We start from the raw sequence: 11311 nt of genomic DNA, 5'->3' as shown, positions 1-11311 counted from the left end.
CCTTTTCTTTATTATAATAATGGTGTCTAGGTTAGCCCTCAACTAATTTTATAAGGTATCTGTTATTTTTTAGATGGAAAAAAATCATCTAATATTTTTGTTTCCATTAGAATATGAACATGAGACTTTATGATTCTAAACTCACTTCATTGACCACTTGCCACAATCTCGGGGGCAAAACTATTTCTTGTTTATGTACCATATTTTAGTTGTTTCGGTAACTATCACATACAAACACTTAATTTGCTTAATGCAGCCGTTACTGGAAATAGGGGCGGAGCTAAGCCTTCGATTATGGGTTCGACCGAATCCAACAACTTTGGTCTAAACCTTATAGGTCCAAAAACTCTTTCACGGTGTCTCTGCTATCTTCCATTATTAGATACTTCAAGTTTATTTGGAGTATTTTCTTTGTTAATCATTAATAATTAAAATCAACTAAATGTAATATTTAAGTATAACAGTACAGTTGAAAGTATGACCATCTCATTTAAAAGTTTGAATTATCAGAAAGAACACACTTTTTATTTACTTAATTAATTATATAGGTCTTTAACACGCCCCTTCATAACAACAACAACAACCCAGTATAATCCAACTACTGGGGTCTGGGGAGGGTAGTGTGTACGCAGATTTTACCCCTACCCTGGGGTAGAGAGGCTGTTTCGAAATAGACCCTCGACATCCTTCCCTCCAAGAACTCCCTACCTTGCTCTTGGGGTGACTCGAACTCACAACCTCTTGGTTGGAAGTGGAGGTTGCTTACCATCAGAGCAACTCCTCCCTACACGCCCCTTCACATGGGGGCTTAATGCCTTTTTTAATGGGTCAAAATCGTGCAAATTCTTTTTTGATAATGGCTGCATGGCCGGATACACATAGCCCCAAGCGGTATCACGTGAAATCGTTTTGCCGAATTTTTTACTGATATATATATATCTGCAACTAAAACAAGTTGAATATAGATATAAAAAAGGCACCCTTGTCATTATGGTGAATTATTCATTTGCTCACTTATTAAAATGTAGACTCGCTTACGAAAAATCCTGCTTACACCGGTGATAGTGAGATTCAAACCTATGACTTCTACTTGTTCTGCTACCATATTAAAATATGTGACATCTCGTTCAACAACTTAAATTTTTAGATAAGAAAATCACACGCAACATCAAAGACAAGGGCTTGTAATTTGCATTAAGAAAATGAGAACAAAATATATGTCACAAAATCGGTTCAATAACTAGTCTACACTTCTGAAGTACATATCATGATCCCTCTCATTTAATCGCAAGAACACAGTCGGAACTATGCCAATTAAAGAATAGCACTTGCAAAATATCATTCATAAATACAAGGATTACAAGCAACGCGAGCTACAAAAATATAGAAGATTGATCCCTCTGTTATAAGATCAAATCAAGAAATATTTCTCCCATAATGCAACGTACTCCACTTTAAAAAGACCTTTTCAACATTATGCTCCTTTTTGTCATGTTTTAAGAAAAAAACGGGTGTGATCACTTTTTCCTCTTTTCCTTTTTGTAGCTTTCCTTGTTTTCTTGTTGTTTTTTCAAACAAAGAGAAATCCTGAATCTACTTGCCTATGCAATACAATATTAGAATAAGGAAAACTGCATAATTTTTATATGGTCATTATTAAAATTATCTTTTTCTCATACAGAAAAACAGATCGACGAACCCTTATTGTATGTCTAATCTTTGCAGTGGCGGATCCAGGATTTTAAAGTCGTGGATGCTCACTGATAAAAAATTTTAAAAAAGAGGAAAAAAGAGTTTAGTTATGGGTGCTCAATTAATATTTATCTAAATATTTTTATAATTACCTATACAAATTTACTAAATCTTGTCAAAGATAATGGGCGCTTGAGCACCCAAAATCAGCATGTAGATCCGCCCCTGAATCTTTGATAACACCACAAAACACTTTAACCATCTAAAACGTAACTATAGGTGTCACGACCCTAAAGCTGACACGGTCGTGATGGCGCCTATCGTAAAACTAGGTCAACCGACACAATTCCTAAATCAAACCATTATTCTATAAAAGTCATTTTTTTAGCCATTAGTTAATTAACAAGAAATCTCATAATGTAAGTCTAAATGACCAATGCAGAATAGATACACAAGCCCGACATTGGGGTCTCATAAGTCACGAGCAACTACATTAATTAGGTCTTGGCCTTGGCATTTTTCTCCCACTTTTTCAGGTCTTCAGCGGTGCAGTCAGCCTTGTCTTAGGCACATCCACTCCTTCAACATTCTTCTTTGTAGTTGTTAGAGGACCATCAGTGACTATGTCCCAGAGCTCATAGTCTTCTCCTATGATGTGATCTATCATCATGTTCTTCCACCAAAAATAGCACTGACCATTGAAAAGTGGAGGCCTAGCAGTGGATTGCCCTTCCTAGTTCCCAGGTGGTGCACTCATGTTGATCTTTTTCTAAGGTGTTAGCCTCTTCAAGGATAACCTGCTCTGATACTAATTGATATTTTAAGCATCAATACCACACAAGAGGGGGAGGGGGGTGATTTGTGTGGTACCCAATTTTCGATCTAGAAGAACCAGGTTCTTCTAGGTGTTCTAACTACTACTGTTTGCGGAATTAAAAGTACATAAAATAAAGAACATAGAGATTTTTACGTGGATAACACCCGGCTCAAAAGGTGAAAAAACCACGACCTACTACTCAGTACTATTTTCCCCAACACTTCACTAAATTACTGAGCCAAAATAACATTTACAAAACTCTTTGTAAACCTAAGGATTAACTTTAATCCCGTTGTGGCACACAGCCTCAACTGTTGTGACAACTTCAAGTTAGCCTAAAACTTGAACTCTCAAAGTACCTAATACAATTGCTTCTATGAAAGCTGAAAAGGTACAACTTTAAACCATCTACTACAATTGAACTAGAATAAGAAAAAACACAATAGAACTGGTTCTTCTATCTCGTTCAAGTAGCTTCAGGAGTTCACACTCAAATCTCACATAAATTGCTTGCAAAATTACCTTGCTCATTTGCTTTCAATTTAGTTTAACTTTTGTGTATGTGCAATGCCTGTAAAAGAGAACAATCACTGTTATTTAATGAGTTAGTAATTAGAGTTTGATTGAGACTCAATTGCTGATCTTCCATCGAAGTTGAGTCCTTGAACAACACAAACTCCAACATTATCTTTTATCCGTATTGTGTTCTCTTCACATAAGGAGACTTTCCCCCCTTATCCAATATGCAACCTTTTCGATCAGATCAGGAGATATTGCTGCTTGATCAGTGAGACTCATCTCCTTCACGTGCATCTCGCAGGTATAGATTGATCATGACTGTGCTTCACATGATGGATTTGGTCCATGACTGAGTTCATTTGTCATTCTTCAAAACTTCACCTGTTCTTGGCCAACATACCTAAAGTAGGGCACCCCTACTATATAAAGGGGGTATGATTATTTGTAAAATACATTGTTACACGCATCTCAAATCAATATAATATTATTTTCTTTCTATAAGCTATTGTTCTTCTAATATCTTTTGAATTGCATCCAGTTCAAGTGAGACTCATTTTTCAAGGCTATAACTGTTCAAGTCGCACTGTTTGAATTTATTTTATCATTGTTCACTTTAATTACAATTCAATTTAGCGCTTTGTGTCAAATTAATCCACGTATTCTTAAAATCACTAACAAATTCAATTGTTATCCGATTTTGAGGGTAAACAAGCCCACTCTACTGAATCAGCTACTTTTTTTTTGTACCAACAATTAAGAATTATTTTCGCCTATTTGCTATGTCAAAAACTATATCACAAGCTTATGATAAAAAAAAACATCTGCCCCTACTTGACTTCTTAACTCTCGAGACTCTAATCATAAGCAATTAATTAGCTATGCCGGCCTTATTGCTGCAACAATAATTTTGATCTCTAGTTCACATTTTGGTCTTTCCAATATGTTTTTCTAACCTCTATATATATATTCATTAACCTTTTATAACATGCACTACTCTCCATTAAAAGACTAGAAAGAAAAGTTATAGCTTTTGTAGAAATTAAGCACATATTCAAGCTGATCAAATTTCAATTATGGCTGGTCTCAGTAACGACGCAGCAAAGAAGTTTTACTTGGCCCTATTTCTTTCTTTTCTTCTTATTGCATTTGATGTTGAAAGTAGAAAAATTGACAGTAAGTTTGCATGCTTTAAATTGCAATTTCTTAACCGAGGCGGACCCAAAGTTTGAATTTAATTTCATTCTTTAAAGTTCTTAACACTAAACTTATTATACTTTTAAATTATAGGTTAATTTAGAATATATTAGCTGTTAAACTTGAGTAATTCTTTACATATATATCCATGTTTGACGTCGAGAATATTGGATACACTGAACTTGTGGCTAATAAGCTACATCTGCTTGTGTTTTTTGAAAGGAAAACCACTATTTTGACTTCCAATCACCTATTTCAGAGATTAAATAATATACATCGTTAGTGTAAACACTTCTTTATATTATGCCCATATCTACAAGTAATTAAACCTCCTTAGTGAAATTTATTTACACTGATAATGTATATAGCTTAAACCTGTTATATTAATTAAATGTGATTTATTTCGATTAGTAGTTTTTCTTTTGGTTGTTGCCCTAAATTATTTTTTCTTTTTTTCGTAATATTGCAGTTACGGGAAAGAGTAATGCTACTCTAGTCTGCAACTCGACCTATGGAGCAGAAATAGGTGATACTTGTTTTGACGTAGCTGAGAAATTCAAGCTCACTGCAGTAGAATTTGGTGCTTTGAACCCAAATATTAACTGTGATGCCATATTCGTGGGTCAATGGCTTTGTGTTGATGGAATCACTTTCCGTTAGGCTGAGATTTTATCGTCATGAACAAATGACACTTTCTATCATGGACAAATTTAGCATATATATAAATAAAGAAGATGCATGAATTCCTTCATGGAGTCGAATGCATCCATTATTAGCTACCTATATGGATGTTGTATTGCTTTTACCTTTTCAATTTTCTTTGTAGTAGTTTCTAAATTTTGGCTTTGATAATGGTAACATTTTAGTTTGGACTGTTGGGAATAAACCCCCTACCAAAATAATATTCACGGTAATAAAAGCGGAATAATAATGTAGCACCGAGATACGGTAATTAACAAGAATAAAAGAGTAACAATGACACCAAGATTTTTACGTGGAAAACCCTTCTGAATAAGGGAAAAACCACGACCCCGAGAGGAGCAACTGATATCACTATAGTAAGGAATTTACACTTTGTAGGCCCGAGTAAAATACTACAAAGACCACTACAATACTCAAAAGAAATAACCCTCTTTTGATATTTCACCTCACTACAATATCGCTCACAATCTCTATTTTCTTCACAGACTATTTTCTTATATCCTGTCTGTGAAACCTCACTCTTTCTTTCTAGCTCTCAGATATATTTTCCTCCGAGATTGATGATATTAAAAATGAGAGCCGAAGCTCTCATTTTATAGGCAGAATACAGCCTACCTCATTTGATATTACAGGTTTTGCAGACTGCTTAATTTGACAAAGAAATCGAACGTGGGCTGCTTAGCAGCCATATTTGACAAAAAGTTAACAAAGGAAGAGAATTCTTCCATAATTCAAGGGCTGGACCCCACAAATCTCCCCCTCCAGTCTCATTCACCCGAAGGAGGTAACATCAGAGGTACTAGTTTGAGTGTATGCCGACAAGTTTTTTGCAAATCTCGAACTTGTCTCTTGGTACTACCTTGGTTAGCATATCCGCAGGATTTTCGCTTGTGTAAATCTTTTTGACCTGTAAAGATTCGTTCGCCACCTGCTCACGAATCCAATGATATCTCACATCTATGTGTTTGGTCCTTGTATGGTACATAGAGTTCTTGCTAAGGTCTATTGCACTTTGACTGTCACAATAGACGACATACTCCTTCTGATGCAATCCAAGCTCTTGAAGGAACCATTTGAGCCACATCATCTCATTGCCAGCTTCAGTAGCGGCAATATACTCCGTTTTAGTTGTAGAGAGTGCAACACACTTCTGCAACCTCGACTGCCATGATATAGCTCCCCCTGAAAATGTAAATAAATATCCAGTAGTGGATTTTCTATTATCAATGTCACCTGTCATATCAGCATCTCTATAGCCCTTCAAGATTGGATCAAATCCTCCAAAGCACAAATAATCTCCCGTGGTACCTCTCAGGTACCTGAATATCCACTTGATTGCTTCCCAATGTTCCTTTCCAGGATTTTCAAAAAACCTGCTGACAACACCAACTACGTGAGCAATATCAGGTCTAGTGCATACCATTGCATACATTAAGCTTCCGACTGCTGAAGAATAAGGAACTTTAGCCATGTTCCCTTTCTCCTCCACTGTTGTAGGACACATCTTCTTACTCAACTTTAGTTGACCAGCAAGAGGTGTGCTGACTGGCTTAGCATTCTTCATGTTGAAGCGTTCTAGTACACGTTCAATGTACTTCTCTTGAGATAGCCACAACTTTCTACTTGTTCTCTCTCGAACTATCTTCATCCCTAGAATTTGTTGTGCTGGGCCCAAGTCCTTCATATCAAATGACTTGGACAGATCTCCTTTCAACTTTGCTATCAACCCCTTGTCTTTTCCTACAATTAACATGTCATCCACATACAACAACAATATAATAAAGTTATTCTCAGAAAATCTTTTGAAGTATACACATGGATCAGAATAGGTCTTTAGGTATGTTTGACTTTTCATGAATGAGTCAAACTTCATGTACCACTGCCTTGGTGCCTGCTTTAATCCATAAAGACTCTTATTCAATTTGCACACCATGTGTTTCTTTCCAGCTACTTCAAATCCTTCTGGCTGCTCCATATAAATCTCCTCTTCTAAATCTCCATGAAGAAATGCAGTTTTCATATCCAACTGCTCCACTTCAAGATCTAGGCTAGCTGCTAAGCTCAAAATTGTTCGAATAGAAGTCATTTTGACAACAGGTGAGAAAATTTCGTCAAAATCAATACCTTTCTTTTGTTCGAAGCCTTTAACCACTAATCGAGCTTTGTATCTGACTAGCTTGCCATTTCCACCTTTCTTGAGTTTAAAGACCCATTTGTATTTGTGTGGTGTTTTACCCTTTGGAAGTTCAACCAGCTTGTATGTGCCATTTTTCTGTAGAGATTCCATCTCTTCTTGCATAGCTTTCATCCACTGATGAGGACATACTCTGTGGAAGTGTACCTGCATGACTCTACCCTTAGCCTCTCTGATCTCCTAAGAGGTTGAGGTTGTTCTTCTCCCTGAGTGGGGTGCTCCACTTCCTCGACACCTTCATCAAGTTGCTCCCCCTGCTCAATAACCTCACCAGTTTGCTCCCCCTGCTCGGCAACCTCGTCGGTCGTACTTTCTGCACTTGTGGGATTGTTAGAAGTAGAAGAAATAGTAACAAGGTTAGGAATTATACCATTCTTCGCCTTTTCTGACATATCAACAGCAGTTCCAACTTCACTTTCTCAGAAGACTACATCTCTGCTTCTTATGACCTTCTTCTTTACAGGATCCCACAGTTTGTACCCGAACTCTTCATCTCCATATCCGATAAATATGCAGGGAACATATTTATCATCCAGATTTGTTCTCTGCTCTTTTGGTACATATGCAAAAGCTCTGCAACTGAACACCTTCAGATGCGAGTAGGACACCTCCTTATTGGTCCAAACTCTCTCTGGGATGTCAAACGCCAACGGAACTGATGGGCTCCTATTGATCAGGTAACAGACTGTCTGAACTGCTTCACCCCAGAATGACTTAGGCAGTTTAGCCATTATGAGCATGTTTCTCACCTTCTCCACAATGGTGCGGTTCATCCTCTCGGCTACGCCATTGTGTTGTGGGGTTCCAGGAACTGTCTTTTCATGTCTGATCCCATGACTTAAACAATACTTTTCAAATTCCCTTGAAGTGTACTCACCTCCATTGTCACTTCGGAGACGCTTTAGCTTTCGACCCGTCTCCCTTTCTGCTAGAGCATGAAACTTCTGGAAAACTTGAAACACCTGATCTTTGGTTTTCAAAATATAAACCCATAATTTTCGTGAAGCATCATCAATAAAAGTAATAAAATATTTGTTACCGCCCATTGATTCAATTTTCATTGGGCCGCAAACATCAAGATATACTAAATCAAGTATATTCAATTTTCTTTCAGTCGATGTCTGAAATGAGACTCTATGATGCTTACCAAATAAACAGTAGTCACAAGGTTTTACCGTTGTACCTTTGGCATAAGAAATGAGTGATTTCTTGGCAAGAATCTGCAATCCCTTTTCGCTCATATGACCCATTCTTTTGTGCCACAAATCTGCAGAAATCTCATCTTGTGCCGCGTTCAATTCACCTTGGCATATTTCTGTATTTGTCCTGTACAACATGCCGCGAGCAACTCCCTTTGCAATCACCAATGATCCCTTAGTGAGTCTCCACTTTTGATTTGCAAAATAGTTCTCGTATCCATCTCGGTCTAAAGCAATTCCCGAGATCAAGTTCATCTGCAAATCAGGTACATGCTGCACATCCTTTAGAATCAATGTGCATCCGACATTTGTCTTGATACAAATGTCACCAATCCCCGCAATCTTTGGGTAACTTGTGTTACCCATTCTCACTGTGCCGATATCACCTGCTACATATCTGCAAAAAAGATCTCTTACCGGTGTGGCATGGTAAGATGCCGCTGTGTCAACCACCCATTCCGACTCTGGACCTGACAGGTGCATGCATTCCTCTTCCTCATTTATAAAGAGGACAACATTATCATTATTTTGCACCATGGCGGCTGTGTTGTCGTCATTCTTCTGGCCACTGGTTTCACCTTTGCCCTTCCTTGGAATTGGCCAATCTCTTTTGAAGTGACCTGCTTGATCACAGTTGTAGCAATTTCTGGCTCTTGATTTAGATCGGTTCTTTGACTTCCCATGAGCTCCGGATCTACCATAGTTGCTCGAACTCCTTTGATAACTCCTGCCTCTACCTTCTGTGATGAGAGCATGTCCTTGATTTTCAGGCTTCTTTCTCATCTTCTCATTGAGTAGAAGAGCCGATGTGACATCTTTCAACTCAATAGTAGTCTTACCGTGCAGGATGGTTGTTGCCAAATTATCGTACGAAGACGCAATGAGTTAAATAGCAAAATGGCTTTATATTCTTCCTCGATTTTCACTCCGAGATTGGCAGGCTGTGTGATTAGTCCGTTAAACACATTTAAATGTGACAAAGAATTCGCACCTTCACTCATGTGTAGGGCGTATAACTGCTTCTTCAGGTACAATTTATTTGTCAGCGTTTTGGACATGTATAGGCTTTCCAACCTTGTCCAAATTCCACGTGCAGTGTCTTCATCAATGATGTTATTTACCAAATCATCTGATAAGTGCAACCTGACTGCACTAGCAGCTCTTTCATCCAAGTTAGCCCAATCCTCAGCTTTCATGGTATCAGGCTTTTTGGAATCAGCATCTAGAACCTTGTGTAATCCTTGTTGGATGAGCAGATCTCTCATCCTTCTTTGCCATGTTGAGAAACCGTTATCTCCGTTGAATTTTTGTAGACATGTGATTTTTGATCCTCCCCAAATTTTTTATATATTAGCGTAAAATATTTAATTTAGGCATAATATAGATATTTTAAGTAATTTTGACTCTTTTACTTTATTTTAGTACAAGAAAACAAAAATTACAAAAAATAAGTTCATTAATATTTTGTAGTCATTTTTAATCTAAAAAAAAAATATATAAAAATAGTATCGTATTTTTATTTTTAATATAATGTTTGAAAATACAAAAAAATAGATTTGTTTTAATGGTTAGTTTTGTTTTAATAATTATTTGAATAGTAGGAATAATTAACAATGGGCGCGTATTTTTAATCTCATTCGCGGCAAAAGAATAGTGCTTGGGCTCGAGCAACCCATCTTTAGGCCTAATTTTGGACCTAGCCCACAATTGCCAAGGCCATAATTCCTAGGCCCATACACCTTAACCTAAAACCGTACCACTAACCTAGACATATATATATGAAACAAAGCCTAAACCTAAAGGGGGGAGGAACAAAAAGAACGAAAAGCTGAAAAAGAGACTATTGGCGCAGCTTTTGGGAAGAGGGACCCCATCGTCCTGCGTTTGAGCAAAAACAATACGGACCCCCCCCCCCCCCCCGTTAGTCATCTTCTCCAAACGACCCCTGCTTCTACACACGACCCCCCCTTTATCAACTCAGCAAAAACAGACCCCTCCAATTCCCCCGTCGTTGTTTCTCACTCAGCTGCGACACCATCACAGCAGCCCCTTCAACACCATCCATCGTCATCCCTTCACTCTTCTTCAAAGGTCATTATGAACACACCATAACTTCAGTAGGGGATCAGCACAAATAGAGGGGGAGGAGAACGACAAAAAGCAACAGCAAAAGCTGCGCATAAAGGAAAAAGAAAGCTAAGAAAAGATGCGCGCAGAACGATCCACCCCTCGAATCGTCTCCTTCACATCCCCCCACCCAAACGACCACTGAACTTCAGCCCTCACCTTAACCAACACCTTCCTCAACAAAAAATCAAAAAAAAAAGAGTGTCGAAGACCCCTTATTGAATCCTAAGCAGCGACACCCACGAGCAGCTACTGCTGTTGTTGCATGTTGTCGCAGTTCCGGCGAGCTAGAGGCCTGGACGTAATTCCGTTTTCGGTCAGAGGTCCGTCGAGGTCCGGTGCGTCGAGGTTCGTCCATGGTTCATCGCGTTTTTGAGTTCAGCGCTACCTCGCTATCAATATTCTGATTCACTTTTGAGGTTTGGTTCCTCAATTTCTTGTACTCCGTTGTGCTTAATAGTGTACTTCCGTCAACTTTGTCATTCTCTGTTGCATGAAATATTTGGATTTATTTGTTTGAATTAGCCTCAGTATGAATATGCAATTGCAGGGCCGTTTTCTCCCTGATGCAATCTTTAGATCTTAAGTGTTGAATATTTCGCGTATCTGTCTGAGGAAATGTTTTTTTTAAATATATATGATTTGGTTTCATCTCTCTTGGGTGTTAGTTGAAAAAAATGCAAAGATAATTAGTAGTAATATGTTCGAAAAAATATAGTTTGTTGATAGTATAAGATATGGGTTTGATGTGTTGAAATTATGTCGTAACAGAGGAGCTAGAGCTTGTTTTAAAGGCAGAGGTCTTGGCATAAGGAAGTTTCAATTGACATTCTTTTGGTTTGCCCAAATAGTGGAGTTGTAAATACG

The sequence above is a fragment of the Nicotiana tabacum genome, chromosome 8 (assembly GCF_000715075.1).
Source record: "Nicotiana tabacum cultivar K326 chromosome 8, ASM71507v2, whole genome shotgun sequence".
Taxonomy (NCBI): Eukaryota; Viridiplantae; Streptophyta; class Magnoliopsida; order Solanales; family Solanaceae; genus Nicotiana; species Nicotiana tabacum.
This window is presented reverse-complemented; position numbering follows the sequence as displayed.